This window comes from Microcebus murinus, unplaced genomic scaffold (assembly GCF_040939455.1).
Source record: "Microcebus murinus isolate Inina unplaced genomic scaffold, M.murinus_Inina_mat1.0 scaf078_hap2_Mmur4.0, whole genome shotgun sequence".
Classification (NCBI taxonomy): Eukaryota; Metazoa; Chordata; class Mammalia; order Primates; family Cheirogaleidae; genus Microcebus; species Microcebus murinus.
Genome location: NW_027439024.1, coordinates 20,258 through 41,160, shown reverse-complemented (window position 1 = coordinate 41,160; position 20,903 = coordinate 20,258). Strand labels below are relative to the sequence as shown.

The 20,903-nt window shown below is 62.5% G+C and overlaps 6 non-coding genes across 6 annotated transcripts; all 6 read left to right on the top strand.

Annotated features, from left to right (window-relative positions):
• Positions 1-119, top strand: LOC142869453 (5S ribosomal RNA). Its single transcript, XR_012918068.1, has one exon. It is a non-coding gene; the product is annotated as a 5S ribosomal RNA (ribosomal RNA).
• Positions 120-3,880: 3,761 nt separating this feature from the next.
• LOC142869452 (5S ribosomal RNA) lies at positions 3,881-3,999 on the top strand. The gene has a single exon (XR_012918067.1). It is a non-coding gene; the product is annotated as a 5S ribosomal RNA (ribosomal RNA).
• A 3,754-nt stretch (positions 4,000-7,753) lies between these two features.
• LOC142869451 (5S ribosomal RNA) lies at positions 7,754-7,872 on the top strand. The gene has a single exon (XR_012918066.1). It is a non-coding gene; the product is annotated as a 5S ribosomal RNA (ribosomal RNA).
• Positions 7,873-11,630: 3,758 nt separating this feature from the next.
• Positions 11,631-11,749, top strand: LOC142869450 (5S ribosomal RNA). The gene has a single exon (XR_012918065.1). It is a non-coding gene; the product is annotated as a 5S ribosomal RNA (ribosomal RNA).
• Positions 11,750-15,509: 3,760 nt separating this feature from the next.
• LOC142869449 (5S ribosomal RNA) lies at positions 15,510-15,628 on the top strand. The gene has a single exon (XR_012918063.1). It is a non-coding gene; the product is annotated as a 5S ribosomal RNA (ribosomal RNA).
• Positions 15,629-19,383: 3,755 nt separating this feature from the next.
• On the top strand, positions 19,384-19,502 carry LOC142869448 (5S ribosomal RNA). The gene has a single exon (XR_012918062.1). It is a non-coding gene; the product is annotated as a 5S ribosomal RNA (ribosomal RNA).
• The last annotated feature ends 1,401 nt before the right edge of the window (positions 19,503-20,903 follow it).

Below are 20,903 nucleotides of genomic sequence, written 5' to 3'. Positions count from 1 at the left end.
GTCTAGGGCCACACCACCCTGAACGCCCCCGATCTCGTCTGGTCTCGGAAGCTAAGCAGGGTCGGGCCTGGTTAGTACTTGGATGGGAGACCGCCTGGGAATACCGGGTGCCACAGGCTGCTGCTTTTTTTTTTTTTTTTTTTTTTTGCCTCTTGTTCTGTCCCCTTTCTGGGAGCGCGGCGGCGGCCCGGGGTGGGGGTCACCCCCACCCTCAGCGCCCGCGCGGTGCCTGGCGCCCCAGCCCGCACCGTGGGGCCTCCTCTTGTCCTAAGCCGCGACACCGCCGCCACGCGGCAGCATGCGTGGCTTCTGGACTGTCAGGTCTCAGACCAAAGGTCTGCTCTGTGGGAACCGACAAGCTGGAGGAAACCTTGAGAGTCTGAGAGGGGAGGGAGTTCCAGAAGAAGGCCAGGATGTCATTTTGAGGGAGTATGTGACCAGAACTCGTCCCGTTGCTTTTGGGGTTCTATGGGCTACACGCAGGAATCTTTGGTGGTGGCACCTGATGTTGGGGGATCCGGAGTCACACCCAGACCTGCTCCACAGGCCTCCTTTTACTTTTCTCTTCGGATTCATTATTTTTAAAAAGTGTCTCTTACCTCTAGGATTGCATTTTCTTTTCTCTCTCTTTTCAAGCAGATGATGGGAGTACAAGTATTCAGGTGACATGTGTTGCCCGTGCCGCCCTCCCCCTGTGTTCTTTTTTTTTTTTTTTTTTTTGAGACAGAGTCTCGTTTTGCTGCCCAGGCTAGAGTGAGTGCCATGGCGTCAGCCTAGCTCACAGCAACCTCAATCTCCGGGCTCAAGCAATCCTGCTGCCTCAGCCTCCCGAGTAGTTGGGACTACAGGCATGCACCACCACGCCCGGCTGTGTTTTTCTATATATATTAGTTGGCCAATTAATTTCTTTCTATTTTTAGTAGAGACGGGGTCTCGCTCTTGCTCAGGCTGGTTTCGAACTCCTGACCTGGAGCAATCCGCCCGCCTCGGCCTCCCAGAGAGCTAGGATTACAGGCGTGAGCCACCGCGCCCGGCCCCCCCTGTGTTCTTATTCATATACCTCTCATGTTGTTCCAGCGTATTGTGGGGGTACCAATGTTAAGGTCGGGTGCCTTGCCCTCTCCAAGCCTCCCCCCTCGGGTCAGAGCTTCAAGTGCGCCCATCCCCCAGTCGGTGCGCACCCACCCCATGCCTAATGGATGTGTATGCCCCTCCCCTCCCCCCACCCGCCCGCCCGACACCCACCCGATGAAGGTGATTCCTCTCTGTCCACTTAGGCGTCCATCCGTTCGTACCAATTTGCTGGTGAGCGCGCTCACGTGGTGCTCGTGTGTCCATTCTTGGGATACTTGGCTTCCTGGAACGGGTTCCAGCTCTGGCCAGGAGAACACGAGAGGCGCCCTCTCACCGCTGCTCCTCACAGCCGAATGGCACTCCGTGGTGTCCACGCGCCACATTTTATTGATGCACTCCTGGATGGATGGGCACTCGGGTCGCTTCCACGTCTTTGGGATTGTGAATTGTGCCCTAACTGTAACCCTAACCCTTACCCAGCCCGTCTCCTCTGCCCCTGCCTGACGCACTCCTCCCCGGCCAGGCCTGTCACTGTCCTGGGCCCCCGCCTGACCGGCTCCTCCCCGCCCGGCCGGTCACCGTCCTCTGCCCCTGCCTGACACGCTCCTTCCCGCCCGGCCTCTCACCGTCCTCGGCCCCTGCCTGACCGGCTCCTCCGTCGCCTGGGCCTTCCAAGGGCTTGGTGTGGACGCTGCTTCCAGGAAGCCCTCCAGAAACCCGGCAGCAGGGTGGCCGCAGCAGTCTCCAGCAGCCGTCCCTAAGTCGCGTGAGTGCGGGGGACGTGCCCCCGCTGTGCCGCGGGGGCCCAGCCTGGTGTCTTCCCTGAGGCCCTGCGGCTGCCGGCTGGGCTGCCGCTCCCCGCAAGGGGAGAGCCGCGGAGGTGGGGACCGCCTCCTGATGGGGACGTACACGCAGCTCTCCACGTCGGATTCCGGGGCTCTCTGTCCTGCCCGAAGGCCCAGCTGGCCTGCGGGTCCTTAGAGTGGCAAAAACCTCCGAAAACTGAGACTGAGGGTCCGGTGGGTGTCTGCACTTTTGTGCTGGGCACCCCAGGGAGGCCCGGGGGCTGGCTGGACAACGTGGTCTGCTGGGCGGGGGGGGGGGGTTGGAGGAGCAACTGATGCCCTTTGCACTTTGGGTAGCAAGAGTCTGAGGTGTCTCTGAGCCCTGTGCCCTGTGGGGGCGGGGCGGGGGGGAGGAGGAGGAGGAGGAGGTGGGAAGGGCCGGGGCCTGCAGTCCTGTTCCCGGGGTGGCACGGCAAGTGGCTTCTTCCACAGGCTGCTTGGCCTGGGCTCCCTGCACCTGGGCCTTTGGAGGACCGGCCCTGTGCTTGCCAACACTTCCTGCAGGGACCCAGAGCTGGGAGGTGGCATCTCTCAGCCCTGGGTCGGGCAGAGCCCCAGCGGGCCATGCCCACAACCTCTCTCAGCACCGGTCCCCCAGAAGGCTCCTTTGGGACCAGGATTCTCTTGCGGTGACTCTTTAAGGTCTGGCCCCTGGATGGAGGGGCACCAGGAGTAGAGGAGCAGGAAGGGGAAGGGGGTGGCCATGCGAGGGGACACTTTGAGGCCAAGTCCCAGCTTCAGCCTGATCCTCCTGGGAACCCCGCTCTGAGACAAGGAGCCGGGCTTCGCATTCCCACAGCAGCCAGTCGTGGGCTGAGGACACCTGGGGCGTTGGGAACTCCCTGGCTTCTCCTTGGTTTAACATCTAGAGCTGCTTGTGAATCGCGCCGCCACACACACCCGAGTGCAGGTGTCTTCCGCACAGACTGCGGGCCTCGCTCTTCTGAATGCCGCTAGCTCGCCACCCACCCACGGGTGAACCTGGTCAGGGTGCTTTCTCTCAGGGGCAGACTCTTTTCCGGGCGGGCTACCGGTGTCTCTGTTTGCTCGTTTCTTTCTTCCATTTCGGGAAAGTCTTCCTTGCTGGGTGTGGAAATCTCCTATGCCTTCCCTCGCCTATTCTGTCAGCTTTAAAATTCTCCTTCAGTTGCCACCCTCACAGATGGATTAGGAAACTCTTTCCGGTGCACTCATTAGTGAAATGACCTCCAGGAAGCTGGAATCCAATATCTAATGGCCGATTTTTAGCGAGTCCACACGCCAGGGTGGTCGGGGTCCAAAGCAGCCCCGGCCAGGCCCAGGCCCCTTGGACTGGGCCACAGGAGGACACGGAGGAGGGTCCCGGCCCCCACGAAGCGGTGCCGGCAGTTCTCCACGGGCTTGGGCGTTTTCCAGAGGTAGGAGATGGAGGGGACTGATTTCTTCAGCGCCCCCCAAACCACGCCACCCCACCCCACCCATGGGACACATCCCCAGAGAGAGACGCCCCATACACTGGCTGTGCCCCAGCCCTGGCCCGGGGGAATAGGCGGCAGCCCACCCACAGGGCGAGGGGGGGGCGCAGCTGAAAGGGGTTGTGGGGGAGGGCGGCCCCTGGCTGGGGTCAAAGGGCGAGCGTCCCGCGCGTGCGCAGTCAGCGGCAGCGACGCGCTGGGGGTGGGCAGCGGGTAGGTGAAGGAGGCCGGGCGAGGAGACGAGGGGGGCTGGGAGGGCTCCACCTTGGCGAGTCCAGCCGTGGAGGCGCATCTTGTGTGAGTGTGAGTGAGTGTGAGTGTGTGTGTGTGTGTATAGAGAGACAGCCCCCCACCCCGCCCCGCCCCGCCCATCACCCCCGTCCCTGGGAGCCCGCGGGACCCGGCCGGCCCGGCCCCGCCCGGCGCGGGGCCTGGGGCGGGAGGCGGCGGCGGGGAAGCCCAGAGAGGCTCGGCTTCTCGAGCGGGGCAGGGGCGCCCTCCGCCGCCGTCTAGGGCCACACCACCCTGAACGCCCCCGATCTCGTCTGGTCTCGGAAGCTAAGCAGGGTCGGGCCTGGTTAGTACTTGGATGGGAGACCGCCTGGGAATACCGGGTGCCACAGGCTGCTGCTTTTTTTTTTTTTTTTTTTTTCTTGCCTCTTGTTCTGTCCCCTTTCTGGGAGCGCGGCGGCGGCCCGGGGTGGGGGTCACCCCCACCCTCAGCGCCCGCGCGGTGCCTGGCGCCCCAGCCCGCACCGTGGGGCCTCCTCTTGTCCCAAGCCGCGACACCGCCGCCACGCGGCAGCATGCGTGGCATCTGGACTGTCAGGTCTCAGACCAAAGGTCTGCTCTGTGGGAACCGACACGCTGGAGGAAACCTTGAGAGTCTGAGAGGGGAGGGAGTTCCAGAAGAAGGCCAGGATGTCATTTTGAGGGAGTATGTGACCAGAACTCGTCCCGTTGCTTTTGGGGTTCTATGGGCTACACGCAGATCTTTGGTGGTGGCACCTGATGTTGGGGGATCCGGAGTCACACCCAGACCTGCTCCACAGGCCTCCTTTTACTTTTCTCTTCGGATTCATTATTTTTAAAAAGTGTCTCTTACCTCTAGGATTGCATTTTCTTTTCTCTCTCTTTTCAAGCAGATGATGGGAGTACAAGTATTCAGGTGACATGTGTTGCCCGTGCCGCCCTCCCCCCTGTGTTCTTTTTTTTTTTTTTTGAGACAGAGTCTCGTTTTGCTGCCCAGGCTAGAGTGAGTGCCATGGCGTCAGCCTAGCTCACAGCAACCTCAATCTCCGGGCTCAAGCAATCCTGCTGCCTCAGCCTCCCGAGTAGTTGGGACTACAGGCATGCACCACCACGCCCGGCTGTGTTTTTCTATATATATTAGTTGGCCAATTAATTTCTTTCTATTTTTAGTAGAGACGGGGTCTCGCTCTTGCTCAGGCTGGTTTCGAACTCCTGACCTGGAGCAATCCGCCCGCCTCGGCCTCCCAGAGAGCTAGGATTACAGGCGTGAGCCACCGCGCCCGGCCCCCCCTGTGTTCTTATTCATATACCTCTCATGTTGTTCCAGCGTATTGTGGGGGTACCAATGTTAAGGTCGGGTGCCTTGCCCTCTCCAAGCCTCCCCCCTCGGGTCAGAGCTTCAAGTGCGCCCATCCCCCAGTCGGTGCGCACCCACCCCATGCCTAATGGATGTGTATGCCCCTCCCCTCCCCCCACCCGCCCGCCCGACACCCACCCGATGAAGGTGATTCCTCTCTGTCCACTTAGGCGTCCATCCGTTCGTACCAATTTGCTGGTGAGCGCGCTCACGTGGTGCTCGTGTGTCCATTCTTGGGATACTTGGCTTCCTGGAACGGGTTCCAGCTCTGGCCAGGAGAACACGAGAGGCGCCCTCTCACCGCTGCTCCTCACAGCCGAATGGCACTCCGTGGTGTCCACGCGCCACATTTTATTGATGCACTCCTGGATGGATGGGCACTCGGGTCGCTTCCACGTCTTTGGGATTGTGAATTGTGCCCTAACTGTAACCCTAACCCTTACCCAGCCCGTCTCCTCTGCCCCTGCCTGACGCACTCCTCCCCGGCCAGGCCCGTCACTGTCCTGGGCCCCCGCCTGACCGGCTCCTCCCTGCCCGGCCGGTCACCGTCCTCTGCCCCTGCCTGACACGCTCCTTCCCGCCCGGCCTCTCACCGTCCTCGGCCCCTGCCTGACCGGCTCCTCCGTCGCCTGGGCCTTCCAAGGGCTTGGTGTGGACGCTGCTTCCAGGAAGCCCTCCAGAAACCCGGCAGCAGGGTGGCCGCAGCAGTCTCCAGCAGCCGTCCCTAAGTCGCGTGAGTGCGGGGGACGTGCCCCCGCTGTGCCGCGGGGGCCCAGCCTGGTGTCTTCCCTGAGGCCCTGCGGCTGCCGGCTGGGCTGCCGCTCCCCGCAAGGGGAGAGCCGCGGAGGTGGGGACCGCCTCCTGATGGGGACGTACACGCAGCTCTCCACGTCGGATTCCGGGGCTCTCTGTCCTGCCCGAAGGCCCAGCTGGCCTGCGGGTCCTTAGAGTGGCAAAAACCTCCGAAAACTGAGACTGAGGGTCCGGTGGGTGTCTGCACTTTTGTGCTGGGCACCCCAGGGAGGCCCGGGGGCTGGCTGGACAACGCGGTCTGCTGGGCGGGGTGTTTGGAGGAGCAACTGATGCCCTTTGCACTTTGGGTAGCAAGAGTCTGAGGTGTCTCTGAGCCCTGTGCCATGTCGGGGGGGGGGTGCGGGGCGGAGGAGGAGGAGGAGGAGGTGGGAAGGGCCGGGGCCTGCAGTCCTGTTCCCGGGGTGGCACGGCAAGTGGCTTCTTCCACAGGCTGCTTGGCCTGGGCTCCCTGCACCTGGGCCTTTGGAGGACCGGCCCTGTGCTTGCCAACACTTCCTGCAGGGACCCAGAGCTGGGAGGTGGCATCTCTCAGCCCTGGGTCGGGCAGAGCCCCAGCGGGCCATGCCCACAACCTCTCTCAGCACCGGTCCCCCAGAAGGCTCCTTTGGGACCAGGATTCTCTTGCGGTGACTCTTTAAGGTCTGGCCCCTGGATGGAGGGGCACCAGGAGTAGAGGAGCAGGAAGGGGAAGGGGGTGGCCATGCGAGGGGACACTTTGAGGCCAAGTCCCAGCTTCAGCCTGATCCTCCTGGGAACCCCGCTCTGAGACAAGGAGCCGGGCTTCGCATTCCCACAGCAGCCAGTCGTGGGCTGAGGACACCTGGGGCGTTGGGAACTCCCTGGCTTCTCCTTGGTTTAACATCTAGAGCTGCTTGTGAATCGCGCCGCCACACACACCCGAGTGCAGGTGTCTTCCGCACAGACTGCGGGCCTCGCTCTTCTGAATGCCGCTAGCTCGCCACCCACCCACGGGTGAACCTGGTCAGGGTGCTTTCTCTCAGGGGCAGACTCTTTTCCGGGCGGGCTACCGGTGTCTCTGTTTGCTCGTTTCTTTCTTCCATTTCGGGAAAGTCTTCCTTGCTGGGTGTGGAAATCTCCTATGCCTTCCCTCGCCTATTCTGTCAGCTTTAAAATTCTCCTTCAGTTGCCACCCTCACAGATGGATTAGGAAACTCTTTCCGGTGCACTCATTAGTGAAATGACCTCCAGGAAGCTGGAATCCAATATCTAATGGCCGATTTTTAGCGAGTCCACACGCCAGGGTGGTCGGGGTCCAAAGCAGCCCCGGCCAGGCCCAGGCCCCTTGGACTGGGCCACAGGAGGACACGGAGGAGGGTCCCGGCCCCCACGAAGCGGTGCCGGCAGTTCTCCACGGGCTTGGGCGTTTTCCAGAGGTAGGAGATGGAGGGGACTGATTTCTTCAGCGCCCCCCAAACCACGCCACCCCACCCCACCCATGGGACACATCCCCAGAGAGAGACGCCCCATACACTGGCTGTGCCCCAGCCCTGGCCCGGGGGAATAGGCGGCAGCCCACCCACAGGGCGAGGGGGGGGCGCAGCTGAAAGGGGTTGTGGGGGAGGGCGGCCCCTGGCTGGGGTCAAAGGGCGAGCGTCCCGCGCGTGCGCAGTCAGCGGCAGCGACGCGCTGGGGGTGGGCAGCGGGTAGGTGAAGGAGGCCGGGCGAGGAGACGAGGGGGGCTGGGAGGGCTCCACCTTGGCGAGTCCAGCCGTGGAGGCGCATCTTGTGTGAGTGTGAGTGAGTGTGAGTGTGTGTGTGTGTGTATAGAGAGACAGCCCCCCACCCCGCCCCGCCCCGCCCATCACCCCCGTCCCTGGGAGCCCGCGGGACCCGGCCGGCCCGGCCCCGCCCGGCGCGGGGCCTGGGGCGGGAGGCGGCGGCGGGGAAGCCCAGAGAGGCTCGGCTTCTCGAGCGGGGCAGGGGCGCCCTCCGCCGCCGTCTAGGGCCACACCACCCTGAACGCCCCCGATCTCGTCTGGTCTCGGAAGCTAAGCAGGGTCGGGCCTGGTTAGTACTTGGATGGGAGACCGCCTGGGAATACCGGGTGCCACAGGCTGCTGCTTTTTTTTTTTTTTTTTTTTCTTGCCTCTTGTTCTGTCCCCTTTCTGGGAGCGCGGCGGCGGCCCGGGGTGGGGGTCACCCCCACCCTCAGCGCCCGCGCGGTGCCTGGCGCCCCAGCCCGCACCGTGGGGCCTCCTCTTGTCCCAAGCCGCGACACCGCCGCCACGCGGCAGCATGCGTGGCATCTGGACTGTCAGGTCTCAGACCAAAGGTCTGCTCTGTGGGAACCGACACGCTGGAGGAAACCTTGAGAGTCTGAGAGGGGAGGGAGTTCCAGAAGAAGGCCAGGATGTCATTTTGAGGGAGTATGTGACCAGAACTCGTCCCGTTGCTTTTGGGGTTCTATGGGCTACACGCAGGAATCTTTGGTGGTGGCACCTGATGTTGGGGGATCCGGAGTCACACCCAGACCTGCTCCACAGGCCTCCTTTTACTTTTCTCTTCGGATTCATTATTTTTAAAAAGTGTCTCTTACCTCTAGGATTGCATTTTCTTTTCTCTCTCTTTTCAAGCAGATGATGGGAGTACAAGTATTCAGGTGACATGTGTTGCCCGTGCCGCCCTCCCCCCTGTGTTCTTTTTTTTTTTTTTTGAGACAGAGTCTCGTTTTGCTGCCCAGGCTAGAGTGAGTGCCATGGCGTCAGCCTAGCTCACAGCAACCTCAATCTCCGGGCTCAAGCAATCCTGCTGCCTCAGCCTCCCGAGTAGTTGGGACTACAGGCATGCACCACCACGCCCGGCTGTGTTTTTCTATATATATTAGTTGGCCAATTAATTTCTTTCTATTTTTAGTAGAGACGGGGTCTCGCTCTTGCTCAGGCTGGTTTCGAACTCCTGACCTGGAGCAATCCGCCCGCCTCGGCCTCCCAGAGAGCTAGGATTACAGGCGTGAGCCACCGCGCCCGGCCCCCCCTGTGTTCTTATTCATATACCTCTCATGTTGTTCCAGCGTATTGTGGGGGTACCAATGTTAAGGTCGGGTGCCTTGCCCTCTCCAAGCCTCCCCCCTCGGGTCAGAGCTTCAAGTGCGCCCATCCCCCAGTCGGTGCGCACCCACCCCATGCCTAATGGATGTGTATGCCCCTCCCCTCCCCCCACCCGCCCGCCCGACACCCACCCGATGAAGGTGATTCCTCTCTGTCCACTTAGGCGTCCATCCGTTCGTACCAATTTGCTGGTGAGCGCGCTCACGTGGTGCTCGTGTGTCCATTCTTGGGATACTTGGCTTCCTGGAACGGGTTCCAGCTCTGGCCAGGAGAACACGAGAGGCGCCCTCTCACCGCTGCTCCTCACAGCCGAATGGCACTCCGTGGTGTCCACGCGCCACATTTTATTGATGCACTCCTGGATGGATGGGCACTCGGGTCGCTTCCACGTCTTTGGGATTGTGAATTGTGCCCTAACTGTAACCCTAACCCTTACCCAGCCCGTCTCCTCTGCCCCTGCCTGACGCACTCCTCCCCGGCCAGGCCCGTCACTGTCCTGGGCCCCCGCCTGACCGGCTCCTCCCCGCCCAGCCGGTCACCGTCCTCTGCCCCTGCCTGACACGCTCCTTCCCGCCCGGCCTCTCACCGTCCTCGGCCCCTGCCTGACCGGCTCCTCCGTCGCCTGGGCCTTCCAAGGGCTTGGTGTGGACGCTGCTTCCAGGAAGCCCTCCAGAAACCCGGCAGCAGGGTGGCCGCAGCAGTCTCCAGCAGCCGTCCCTAAGTCGCGTGAGTGCGGGGGACGTGCCCCCGCTGTGCCGCGGGGGCCCAGCCTGGTGTCTTCCCTGAGGCCCTGCGGCTGCCGGCTGGGCTGCCGCTCCCCGCAAGGGGAGAGCCGCGGAGGTGGGGACCGCCTCCTGATGGGGACGTACACGCAGCTCTCCACGTCGGATTCCGGGGCTCTCTGTCCTGCCCGAAGGCCCAGCTGGCCTGCGGGTCCTTAGAGTGGCAAAAACCTCCGAAAACTGAGACTGAGGGTCCGGTGGGTGTCTGCACTTTTGTGCTGGGCACCCCAGGGAGGCCCGGGGGCTGGCTGGACAACGTGGTCTGCTTGGCGGGGGCGGGGGGGTTGGAGGAGCAACTGATGCCCTTTGCACTTTGGGTAGCAAGAGTCTGAGGTGTCTCTGAGCCCTGTGCCCTGTGGGGGCGGGGCGGGGGGGAGGAGGAGGAGGAGGAGGTGGGAAGGGCCGGGGCCTGCAGTCCTGTTCCCGGGGTGGCACGGCAAGTGGCTTCTTCCACAGGCTGCTTGGCCTGGGCTCCCTGCACCTGGGCCTTTGGAGGACCGGCCCTGTGCTTGCCAACACTTCCTGCAGGGACCCAGAGCTGGGAGGTGGCATCTCTCAGCCCTGGGTCGGGCAGAGCCCCAGCGGGCCATGCCCACAACCTCTCTCAGCACCGGTCCCCCAGAAGGCTCCTTTGGGACCAGGATTCTCTTGCGGTGACTCTTTAAGGTCTGGCCCCTGGATGGAGGGGCACCAGGAGTAGAGGAGCAGGAAGGGGAAGGGGGTGGCCATGCGAGGGGACACTTTGAGGCCAAGTCCCAGCTTCAGCCTGATCCTCCTGGGAACCCCGCTCTGAGACAAGGAGCCGGGCTTCGCATTCCCACAGCAGCCAGTCGTGGGCTGAGGACACCTGGGGCGTTGGGAACTCCCTGGCTTCTCCTTGGTTTAACATCTAGAGCTGCTTGTGAATCGCGCCGCCACACACACCCGAGTGCAGGTGTCTTCCGCACAGACTGCGGGCCTCGCTCTTCTGAATGCCGCTAGCTCGCCACCCACCCACGGGTGAACCTGGTCAGGGTGCTTTCTCTCAGGGGCAGACTCTTTTCCGGGCGGGCTACCGGTGTCTCTGTTTGCTCGTTTCTTTCTTCCATTTCGGGAAAGTCTTCCTTGCTGGGTGTGGAAATCTCCTATGCCTTCCCTCGCCTATTCTGTCAGCTTTAAAATTCTCCTTCAGTTGCCACCCTCACAGATGGATTAGGAAACTCTTTCCGGTGCACTCATTAGTGAAATGACCTCCAGGAAGCTGGAATCCAATATCTAATGGCCGATTTTTAGCGAGTCCACACGCCAGGGTGGTCGGGGTCCAAAGCAGCCCCGGCCAGGCCCAGGCCCCTTGGACTGGGCCACAGGAGGACACGGAGGAGGGTCCCGGCCCCCACGAAGCGGTGCCGGCAGTTCTCCACGGGCTTGGGCGTTTTCCAGAGGTAGGAGATGGAGGGGACTGATTTCTTCAGCGCCCCCCAAACCACGCCACCCCACCCCACCCATGGGACACATCCCCAGAGAGAGACGCCCCATACACTGGCTGTGCCCCAGCCCTGGCCCGGGGGAATAGGCGGCAGCCCACCCACAGGGCGAGGGGGGGGCGCAGCTGAAAGGGGTTGTGGGGGAGGGCGGCCCCTGGCTGGGGTCAAAGGGCGAGCGTCCCGCGCGTGCGCAGTCAGCGGCAGCGACGCGCTGGGGGTGGGCAGCGGGTAGGTGAAGGAGGCCGGGCGAGGAGACGAGGGGGGCTGGGAGGGCTCCACCTTGGCGAGTCCAGCCGTGGAGGCGCATCTTGTGTGAGTGTGAGTGAGTGTGAGTGTGTGTGTGTGTGTATAGAGAGACAGCCCCCCACCCCGCCCCGCCCCGCCCATCACCCCCGTCCCTGGGAGCCCGCGGGACCCGGCCGGCCCGGCCCCGCCCGGCGCGGGGCCTGGGGCGGGAGGCGGCGGCGGGGAAGCCCAGAGAGGCTCGGCTTCTCGAGCGGGGCAGGGGCGCCCTCCGCCGCCGTCTAGGGCCACACCACCCTGAACGCCCCCGATCTCGTCTGGTCTCGGAAGCTAAGCAGGGTCGGGCCTGGTTAGTACTTGGATGGGAGACCGCCTGGGAATACCGGGTGCCACAGGCTGCTGCTTTTTTTTTTTTTTTTTTTTTCTTGCCTCTTGTTCTGTCCCCTTTCTGGGAGCGCGGCGGCGGCCCGGGGTGGGGGTCACCCCCACCCTCAGCGCCCGCGCGGTGCCTGGCGCCCCAGCCCGCACCGTGGGGCCTCCTCTTGTCCCAAGCCGCGACACCGCCGCCACGCGGCAGCATGCGTGGCATCTGGACTGTCAGGTCTCAGACCAAAGGTCTGCTCTGTGGGAACCGACACGCTGGAGGAAACCTTGAGAGTCTGAGAGGGGAGGGAGTTCCAGAAGAAGGCCAGGATGTCATTTTGAGGGAGTATGTGACCAGAACTCGTCCCGTTGCTTTTGGGGTTCTATGGGCTACACGCAGGAATCTTTGGTGGTGGCACCTGATGTTGGGGGATCCGGAGTCACACCCAGACCTGCTCCACAGGCCTCCTTTTACTTTTCTCTTCGGATTCATTATTTTTAAAAAGTGTCTCTTACCTCTAGGATTGCATTTTCTTTTCTCTCTCTTTTCAAGCAGATGATGGGAGTACAAGTATTCAGGTGACATGTGTTGCCCGTGCCGCCCTCCCCCCTGTGTTCTTTTTTTTTTTTTTTGAGACAGAGTCTCGTTTTGCTGCCCAGGCTAGAGTGAGTGCCATGGCGTCAGCCTAGCTCACAGCAACCTCAATCTCCGGGCTCAAGCAATCCTGCTGCCTCAGCCTCCCGAGTAGTTGGGACTACAGGCATGCACCACCACGCCCGGCTGTGTTTTTCTATATATATTAGTTGGCCAATTAATTTCTTTCTATTTTTAGTAGAGACGGGGTCTCGCTCTTGCTCAGGCTGGTTTCGAACTCCTGACCTGGAGCAATCCGCCCGCCTCGGCCTCCCAGAGAGCTAGGATTACAGGCGTGAGCCACCGCGCCCGGCCCCCCCTGTGTTCTTATTCATATACCTCTCATGTTGTTCCAGCGTATTGTGGGGGTACCAATGTTAAGGTCGGGTGCCTTGCCCTCTCCAAGCCTCCCCCCTCGGGTCAGAGCTTCAAGTGCGCCCATCCCCCAGTCGGTGCGCACCCACCCCATGCCTAATGGATGTGTATGCCCCTCCCCTCCCCCCACCCGCCCGCCCGACACCCACCCGATGAAGGTGATTCCTCTCTGTCCACTTAGGCGTCCATCCGTTCGTACCAATTTGCTGGTGAGCGCGCTCACGTGGTGCTCGTGTGTCCATTCTTGGGATACTTGGCTTCCTGGAACGGGTTCCAGCTCTGGCCAGGAGAACACGAGAGGCGCCCTCTCACCGCTGCTCCTCACAGCCGAATGGCACTCCGTGGTGTCCACGCGCCACATTTTATTGATGCACTCCTGGATGGATGGGCACTCGGGTCGCTTCCACGTCTTTGGGATTGTGAATTGTGCCCTAACTGTAACCCTAACCCTTACCCAGCCCGTCTCCTCTGCCCCTGCCTGACGCACTCCTCCCCGGCCAGGCCCGTCACTGTCCTGGGCCCCCGCCTGACCGGCTCCTCCCCGCCCGGCCGGTCACCGTCCTCTGCCCCTGCCTGACACGCTCCTTCCCGCCCGGCCTCTCACCGTCCTCGGCCCCTGCCTGACCGGCTCCTCCGTCGCCTGGGCCTTCCAAGGGCTTGGTGTGGACGCTGCTTCCAGGAAGCCCTCCAGAAACCCGGCAGCAGGGTGGCCGCAGCAGTCTCCAGCAGCCGTCCCTAAGTCGCGTGAGTGCGGGGGACGTGCCCCCGCTGTGCCGCGGGGGCCCAGCCTGGTGTCTTCCCTGAGGCCCTGCGGCTGCCGGCTGGGCTGCCGCTCCCCGCAAGGGGAGAGCCGCGGAGGTGGGGACCGCCTCCTGATGGGGACGTACACGCAGCTCTCCACGTCGGATTCCGGGGCTCTCTGTCCTGCCCGAAGGCCCAGCTGGCCTGCGGGTCCTTAGAGTGGCAAAAACCTCCGAAAACTGAGACTGAGGGTCCGGTGGGTGTCTGCACTTTTGTGCTGGGCACCCCAGGGAGGCCCGGGGGCTGGCTGGACAACGTGGTCTGCTGGGCGGGGGGGGGGGGGGTTGGAGGAGCAACTGATGCCCTTTGCACTTTGGGTAGCAAGAGTCTGAGGTGTCTCTGAGCCCTGTGCCCTGTGGGGGCGGGGCGGGGGGGAGGAGGAGGAGGAGGAGGTGGGAAGGGCCGGGGCCTGCAGTCCTGTTCCCGGGGTGGCACGGCAAGTGGCTTCTTCCACAGGCTGCTTGGCCTGGGCTCCCTGCACCTGGGCCTTTGGAGGACCGGCCCTGTGCTTGCCAACACTTCCTGCAGGGACCCAGAGCTGGGAGGTGGCATCTCTCAGCCCTGGGTCGGGCAGAGCCCCAGCGGGCCATGCCCACAACCTCTCTCAGCACCGGTCCCCCAGAAGGCTCCTTTGGGACCAGGATTCTCTTGCGGTGACTCTTTAAGGTCTGGCCCCTGGATGGAGGGGCACCAGGAGTAGAGGAGCAGGAAGGGGAAGGGGGTGGCCATGCGAGGGGACACTTTGAGGCCAAGTCCCAGCTTCAGCCTGATCCTCCTGGGAACCCCGCTCTGAGACAAGGAGCCGGGCTTCGCATTCCCACAGCAGCCAGTCGTGGGCTGAGGACACCTGGGGCGTTGGGAACTCCCTGGCTTCTCCTTGGTTTAACATCTAGAGCTGCTTGTGAATCGCGCCGCCACACACACCCGAGTGCAGGTGTCTTCCGCACAGACTGCGGGCCTCGCTCTTCTGAATGCCGCTAGCTCGCCACCCACCCACGGGTGAACCTGGTCAGGGTGCTTTCTCTCAGGGGCAGACTCTTTTCCGGGCGGGCTACCGGTGTCTCTGTTTGCTCGTTTCTTTCTTCCATTTCGGGAAAGTCTTCCTTGCTGGGTGTGGAAATCTCCTATGCCTTCCCTCGCCTATTCTGTCAGCTTTAAAATTCTCCTTCAGTTGCCACCCTCACAGATGGATTAGGAAACTCTTTCCGGTGCACTCATTAGTGAAATGACCTCCAGGAAGCTGGAATCCAATATCTAATGGCCGATTTTTAGCGAGTCCACACGCCAGGGTGGTCGGGGTCCAAAGCAGCCCCGGCCAGGCCCAGGCCCCTTGGACTGGGCCACAGGAGGACACGGAGGAGGGTCCCGGCCCCCACGAAGCGGTGCCGGCAGTTCTCCACGGGCTTGGGCGTTTTCCAGAGGTAGGAGATGGAGGGGACTGATTTCTTCAGCGCCCCCCAAACCACGCCACCCCACCCCACCCATGGGACACATCCCCAGAGAGAGACGCCCCATACACTGGCTGTGCCCCAGCCCTGGCCCGGGGGAATAGGCAGCAGCCCACCCACAGGGCGAGGGGGGGGCGCAGCTGAAAGGGGTTGTGGGGGAGGGCGGCCCCTGGCTGGGGTCAAAGGGCGAGCGTCCCGCGCGTGCGCAGTCAGCGGCAGCGACGCGCTGGGGGTGGGCAGCGGGTAGGTGAAGGAGGCCGGGCGAGGAGACGAGGGGGGCTGGGAGGGCTCCACCTTGGCGAGTCCAGCCGTGGAGGCGCATCTTGTGTGAGTGTGAGTGAGTGTGAGTGTGTGTGTGTGTGTATAGAGAGACAGCCCCCCACCCCGCCCCGCCCCGCCCATCACCCCCGTCCCTGGGAGCCCGCGGGACCCGGCCGGCCCGGCCCCGCCCGGCGCGGGGCCTGGGGCGGGAGGCGGCGGCGGGGAAGCCCAGAGAGGCTCGGCTTCTCGAGCGGGGCAGGGGCGCCCTCCGCCGCCGTCTAGGGCCACACCACCCTGAACGCCCCCGATCTCGTCTGGTCTCGGAAGCTAAGCAGGGTCGGGCCTGGTTAGTACTTGGATGGGAGACCGCCTGGGAATACCGGGTGCCACAGGCTGCTGCTTTTTTTTTTTTTTTTTTTTCTTGCCTCTTGTTCTGTCCCCTTTCTGGGAGCGCGGCGGCGGCCCGGGGTGGGGGTCACCCCCACCCTCAGCGCCCGCGCGGTGCCTGGCGCCCCAGCCCGCACCGTGGGGCCTCCTCTTGTCCCAAGCCGCGACACCGCCGCCACGCGGCAGCATGCGTGGCATCTGGACTGTCAGGTCTCAGACCAAAGGTCTGCTCTGTGGGAACCGACACGCTGGAGGAAACCTTGAGAGTCTGAGAGGGGAGGGAGTTCCAGAAGAAGGCCAGGATGTCATTTTGAGGGAGTATGTGACCAGAACTCGTCCCGTTGCTTTTGGGGTTCTATGGGCTACACGCAGGAATCTTTGGTGGTGGCACCTGATGTTGGGGGATCCGGAGTCACACCCAGACCTGCTCCACAGGCCTCCTTTTACTTTTCTCTTCGGATTCATTATTTTTAAAAAGTGTCTCTTACCTCTAGGATTGCATTTTCTTTTCTCTCTCTTTTCAAGCAGATGATGGGAGTACAAGTATTCAGGTGACATGTGTTGCCCGTGCCGCCCTCCCCCCTGTGTTCTTTTTTTTTTTTTTTGAGACAGAGTCTCGTTTTGCTGCCCAGGCTAGAGTGAGTGCCATGGCGTCAGCCTAGCTCACAGCAACCTCAATCTCCGGGCTCAAGCAATCCTGCTGCCTCAGCCTCCCGAGTAGTTGGGACTACAGGCATGCACCACCACGCCCGGCTGTGTTTTTCTATATATATTAGTTGGCCAATTAATTTCTTTCTATTTTTAGTAGAGACGGGGTCTCGCTCTTGCTCAGGCTGGTTTCGAACTCCTGACCTGGAGCAATCCGCCCGCCTCGGCCTCCCAGAGAGCTAGGATTACAGGCGTGAGCCACCGCGCCCGGCCCCCCCTGTGTTCTTATTCATATACCTCTCATGTTGTTCCAGCGTATTGTGGGGGTACCAATGTTAAGGTCGGGTGCCTTGCCCTCTCCAAGCCTCCCCCCTCGGGTCAGAGCTTCAAGTGCGCCCATCCCCCAGTCGGTGCGCACCCACCCCATGCCTAATGGATGTGTATGCCCCTCCCCTCCCCCCACCCGCCCGCCCGACACCCACCCGATGAAGGTGATTCCTCTCTGTCCACTTAGGCGTCCATCCGTTCGTACCAATTTGCTGGTGAGCGCGCTCACGTGGTGCTCGTGTGTCCATTCTTGGGATACTTGGCTTCCTGGAACGGGTTCCAGCTCTGGCCAGGAGAACACGAGAGGCGCCCTCTCACCGCTGCTCCTCACAGCCGAATGGCACTCCGTGGTGTCCACGCGCCACATTTTATTGATGCACTCCTGGATGGATGGGCACTCGGGTCGCTTCCACGTCTTTGGGATTGTGAATTGTGCCCTAACTGTAACCCTAACCCTTACCCAGCCCGTCTCCTCTGCCCCTGCCTGACGCACTCCTCCCCGGCCAGGCCCGTCACTGTCCTGGGCCCCCGCCTGACCGGCTCCTCCCTGCCCGGCCGGTCACCGTCCTCTGCCCCTGCCTGACACGCTCCTTCCCGCCCGGCCTCTCACCGTCCTCGGCCCCTGCCTGACCGGCTCCTCCGTCGCCTGGGCCTTCCAAGGGCTTGGTGTGGACGCTGCTTCCAGGAAGCCCTCCAGAAACCCGGCAGCAGGGTGGCCGCAGCAGTCTCCAGCAGCCGTCCCTAAGTCGCGTGAGTGCGGGGGACGTGCCCCCGCTGTGCCGCGGGGGCCCAGCCTGGTGTCTTCCCTGAGGCCCTGCGGCTGCCGGCTGGGCTGCCGCTCCCCGCAAGGGGAGAGCCGCGGAGGTGGGGACCGCCTCCTGATGGGGACGTACACGCAGCTCTCCACGTCGGATTCCGGGGCTCTCTGTCCTGCCCGAAGGCCCAGCTGGCCTGCGGGTCCTTAGAGTGGCAAAAACCTCCGAAAACTGAGACTGAGGGTCCGGTGGGTGTCTGCACTTTTGTGCTGGGCACCCCAGGGAGGCCCGGGGGCTGGCTGGACAACGCGGTCTGCTGGGCGGGGTGTTTGGAGGAGCAACTGATGCCCTTTGCACTTTGGGTAGCAAGAGTCTGAGGTGTCTCTGAGCCCTGTGCCATGTCGGGGGGGGGGTGCGGGGCGGAGGAGGAGGAGGAGGAGGTGGGAAGGGCCGGGGCCTGCAGTCCTGTTCCCGGGGTGGCACGGCAAGTGGCTTCTTCCACAGGCTGCTTGGCCTGGGCTCCCTGCACCTGGGCCTTTGGAGGACCGGCCCTGTGCTTGCCAACACTTCCTGCAGGGACCCAGAGCTGGGAGGTGGCATCTCTCAGCCCTGGGTCGGGCAGAGCCCCAGCGGGCCATGCCCACAACCTCTCTCAGCACCGGTCCCCCAGAAGGCTCCTTTGGGACCAGGATTCTCTTGCGGTGACTCTTTAAGGTCTGGCCCCTGGATGGAGGGGCACCAGGAGTAGAGGAGCAGGAAGGGGAAGGGGGTGGCCATGCGAGGGGACACTTTGAGGCCAAGTCCCAGCTTCAGCCTGATCCTCCTGGGAACCCCGCTCTGAGACAAGGAGCCGGGCTTCGCATTCCCACAGCAGCCAGTCGTGGGCTGAGGACACCTGGGGCGTTGGGAACTCCCTGGCTTCTCCTTGGTTTAACATCTAGAGCTGCTTGTGAATCGCGCCGCCACACACACCCGAGTGCAGGTGTCTTCCGCACAGACTGCGGGCCTCGCTCTTCTGAATGCCGCTAGCTCGCCACCCACCCACGGGTGAACCTGGTCAGGGTGCTTTCTCTCAGGGGCAGACTCTTTTCCGGGCGGGCTACCGGTGTCTCTGTTTGCTCGTTTCTTTCTTCCATTTCGGGAAAGTCTTCCTTGCTGGGTGTGGAAATCTCCTATGCCTTCCCTCGCCTATTCTGTCAGCTTTAAAATTCTCCTTCAGTTGCCACCCTCACAGATGGATTAGGAAACTCTTTCCGGTGCACTCATTAGTGAAATGACCTCCAGGAAGCTGGAATCCAATATCTAATGGCCGATTTTTAGCGAGTCCACACGCCAGGGTGGTCGGGGTCCAAAGCAGCCCCGGCCAGGCCCAGGCCCCTTGGACTGGGCCACAGGAGGACACGGAGGAGGGTCCCGGCCCCCACGAAGCGGTGCCGGCAGTTCTCCACGGGCTTGGGCGTTTTCCAGAGGTAGGAGATGGAGGGGACTGATTTCTTCAGCGCCCCCCAAACCACGCCACCCCACCCCACCCATGGGACACATCCCCAGAGAGAGACGCCCCATACACTGGCTGTGCCCCAGCCCTGGCCCGGGGGAATAGGCGGCAGCCCACCCACAGGGCGAGGGGGGGGCGCAGCTGAAAGGGGTTGTGGGGGAGGGCGGCCCCTGGCTGGGGTCAAAGGGCGAGCGTCCCGCGCGTGCGCAGTCAGCGGCAGCGACGCGCTGGGGGTGGGCAGCGGGTAGGTGAAGGAGGCCGGGCGAGGAGACGAGGGGGGCTGGGAGGGCTCCACCTTGGCGAGTCCAGCCGTGGAGGCGCATCTTGTGTGAGTGTGAGTGAGTGTGAGTGTGTGTGTGTGTGTATAGAGAGACAGCCCCCCACCCCGCCCCGCCCCGCCCATCACCCCCGTCCCTGGGAGCCCGCGGGACCCGGCCGGCCCGGCCCCGCCCGGCGCGGGGCCTGGGGCGGGAGGCGGCGGCGGGGAAGCCCAGAGAGGCTCGGCTTCTCGAGCGGGGCAGGGGCGCCCTCCGCCGCCGTCTAGGGCCACACCACCCTGAACGCCCCCGATCTCGTCTGGTCTCGGAAGCTAAGCAGGGTCGGGCCTGGTTAGTACTTGGATGGGAGACCGCCTGGGAATACCGGGTGCCACAGGCTGCTGCTTTTTTTTTTTTTTTTTTTTTTTGCCTCTTGTTCTGTCCCCTTTCTGGGAGCGCGGCGGCGGCCCGGGGTGGGGGTCACCCCCACCCTCAGCGCCCGCGCGGTGCCTGGCGCCCCAGCCCGCACCGTGGGGCCTCCTCTTGTCCTAAGCCGCGACACCGCCGCCACGCGGCAGCATGCGTGGCTTCTGGACTGTCAGGTCTCAGACCAAAGGTCTGCTCTGTGGGAACCGACAAGCTGGAGGAAACCTTGAGAGTCTGAGAGGGGAGGGAGTTCCAGAAGAAGGCCAGGATGTCATTTTGAGGGAGTATGTGACCAGAACTCGTCCCGTTGCTTTTGGGGTTCTATGGGCTACACGCAGGAATCTTTGGTGGTGGCACCTGATGTTGGGGGATCCGGAGTCACACCCAGACCTGCTCCACAGGCCTCCTTTTACTTTTCTCTTCGGATTCATTATTTTTAAAAAGTGTCTCTTACCTCTAGGATTGCATTTTCTTTTCTCTCTCTTTTCAAGCAGATGATGGGAGTACAAGTATTCAGGTGACATGTGTTGCCCGTGCCGCCCTCCCCCCTGTGTTCTTTTTTTTTTTTTTTGAGACAGAGTCTCGTTTTGCTGCCCAGGCTAGAGTGAGTGCCATGGCGTCAGCCTAGCTCACAGCAACCTCAATCTCCGGGCTCAAGCAATCCTGCTGCCTCAGCCTCCCGAGTAGTTGGGACTACAGGCATGCACCACCACGCCCGGCTGTGTTTTTCTATATATATTAGTTGGCCAATTAATTTCTTTCTATTTTTAGTAGAGACGGGGTCTCGCTCTTGCTCAGGCTGGTTTCGAACTCCTGACCTGGAGCAATCCGCCCGCCTCGGCCTCCCAGAGAGCTAGGATTACAGGCGTGAGCCACCGCGCCCGGCCCCCCCTGTGTTCTTATTCATATACCTCTCATGTTGTTCCAGCGTATTGTGGGGGTACCAATGTTAAGGTCGGGTGCCTTGCCCTCTCCAAGCCTCCCCCCTCGGGTCAGAGCTTCAAGTGCGCCCATCCCCCAGTCGGTGCGCACCCACCCCATGCCTAATGGATGTGTATGCCCCTCCCCTCCCCCCACCCGCCCGCCCGACACCCACCCGATGAAGGTGATTCCTCTCTGTCCACTTAGGCGTCCATCCGTTCGTACCAATTTGCTGGTGAGCGCGCTCACGTGGTGCTCGTGTGTCCATTCTTGGGATACTTGGCTTCCTGGAACGGGTTCCAGCTCTGGCCAGGAGAACACGAGAGGCGCCCTCTCACCGCTGCTCCTCACAGCCGAATGGCACTCCGTGGTGTCCACGCGCCACATTTTATTGATGCACTCCTGGATGGATGGGCACTCGGGTCGCTTCCACGTCTTTGGGATTGTGAATTGT